The 1,996-nt window shown below is 61.6% G+C and overlaps 1 protein-coding gene across 1 annotated transcript in view; it reads left to right on the top strand.

Moving 5' to 3' along the window:
- Positions 1–267: 267 nt before the first annotated feature.
- The window catches only part of GRAMD4 (GRAM domain containing 4), a 30,692-nt gene continuing 28,963 nt past the window's right edge, over positions 268–1,996 (top strand). Inside the window, exon 1 of the mRNA XM_004700218.3 lies at positions 268–338. The gene's annotated coding sequence lies outside the window, so the exon portion shown is untranslated. The remainder of the gene's footprint in view (positions 339–1,996) is intronic.

Below are 1,996 nucleotides of genomic sequence, written 5' to 3'. Positions count from 1 at the left end.
GCTTGGAAGGGGGTGTCTCAGGATTTGGCCCAGCGCCCGGGCCCAGGAACCACTTCTTTCTCAGCCTTGGCCAGCAGGGGAAGAGCCCTTTGTGGTCCCACACACTGCCTCCTTTGTCCATCCAGAGCGGGCCGGGGTTTCAGCACCCGGCTGCCTGCGTCCCAGGGCCTGTGAGAGTAGTGGCCTGCCTGACTGCTGAGCCTGCCGGGTGGAGGGCTGCAGAGCCCGGCGGGGGCAGGGGACGTGTCCAGCCTGCTTGGTGCACAGCAGCAGCCCCTACTGCCGTCTCTGCTTCTGGAAGGGGGACCCTGCCCCAGGGCGACCACTTCCACATGGAGGTACCAGGGAAGCGGGTGCCGGGGTGTGCAGTTCAGGGGTCCCCTGAGTCCCTGTGCAGAAGGGCAGCACTGGCCCTGGGTGATTGCTCCAGACCCTGGGTGCACAATGCCAGGGACCCAGATGGTTCTGGAGGAGTGGGGAGGGAGACCACCTGTGGTCAGGCAGGGTGAGAGGTGGGGCCACCTGTCTGGGAGTGTGGCCTGGCCCCAGGGCTGGGCAGAAGAAAGCTAGGTGGGGGCCCATCTGAGAGGGGAGCAGGCACCAGGCAAAGTGGGCATGCAGGAAACTTCTGGAAGTTGTGCGTATGGAGGGGCTGGGTCTGCACACAGGAGCTGAGGCGCCCTCCCCAGGGGTCAGGAGGGAGGGGCATAGTTGGGAGCAGGGGGTGGGGGCAGGGCAGCAGGAGAGGGCAGGACAGGGAAGGAAAGGACCCCCAACACCCCCTCCTAGGGCTCAGCTTTGGGTTGGGGTTCACTGGCCATTTCCCAAGGTCCCAGGGGCACACACCCTGTTTCTTTTCCTCGGGGTCCTCATCTTGGGTTGGGGGTACTTAGGTGAAGGGGTGTCACATGTGCCCAGGCTGGGAGGGAATCCAGCTTGTCGTGTTTAGGGGTGGAGAGCTGTCCCCGCCCAGCAGTAGTCGCTCCCACCCCCAGGGTAGGGGTGGGCGTGCATGGGAGTCTCTGGGAGCCCCTGCTGGGGGCTGGGGTAGGCAGGCCGTGTGTAGATGACCTGGGCACTTGGCAGGGGAGGAAGCAGGGGCCTGGGAGGTGGGCTAGGCTTGGCCGCTGCAGGTATGGCTGGTGCCCAGCTGCGTACTGGTGGCCGGGCAGGGCAGCACTCACTCTTTGTCCCCTTCTCCTTTGCCCGCTGGAGCTGAGGCTGGGGGCCACCAGTGGCTCACACACAGCAGTGTGGTGCAGGACCGGCGGTGCTTCGTCGTGGTGGGCACGGGGTCGCTGTGGGCCGGAGGTGGTGCCCTACGGGTTTCAGAACGTCCTTGGGAAAACGCCATTATCTTTTCTTTCCACTTTTCCATGAACTTTGTGAAGCCCTCTCATCTTGCCCTTTGGTTTTAAACACCCCTCTGTGGTTGTTGTTGTCATTACTGTTCTCATCGTGGGCATCTTATGCATTCTGTGGTTTTTTTCTGTTATTTCCTGTGTTCTCCACCTTAATGACAAGGCAGTATCAGAAGGAGCGTGCAAAACCCGGGCGTTCAGAGAGAAGGCGTTGGTCGAGTGTAACCACATACACGGGTGACTCCAGCCGCATGGGGTGCTGGGTGCACGATTCCGTTGGCAACCTCAGGCCAGGGGAACTGGGCCGCATGTGTGTGTGTGAGGCTGTCAGTGAGCTTTGGGAAGTAGGTTGCCTGGCCTCTCGACCAGATCTACCAAAGCACAGAAACCCCATCCAAACCTGCCTGCCCTCATCGCACAAGAAAGCCTCCACGGGCAGGTGCATAGTGGCTGCACGCCAGGTGCCCTGGCTGGGAATAGAACCTTTGCCTCCTCATGGAAGGCGGGAGTTTTACCCCTGGACCCCACTCCCTTCTAATGACCAAGCCAGGTGAAACCTCCCCCACTCCAACTCATGGCTCTGTGTAGCTCTCTAACAGAAAAGCCAGCCAGGCTCACTGCCATCGGGTCAATGC

The sequence above is a fragment of the Echinops telfairi genome, unplaced genomic scaffold (assembly GCF_000313985.2).
Source record: "Echinops telfairi isolate 266 unplaced genomic scaffold, ASM31398v2 ScPeMD7_2;HRSCAF=8, whole genome shotgun sequence".
In the NCBI taxonomy this organism is placed as follows: Eukaryota; Metazoa; Chordata; class Mammalia; order Afrosoricida; family Tenrecidae; genus Echinops; species Echinops telfairi.
Note: the sequence above shows the minus strand (reverse complement) of the source record. Positions and strands in the feature narration are given on the sequence as shown.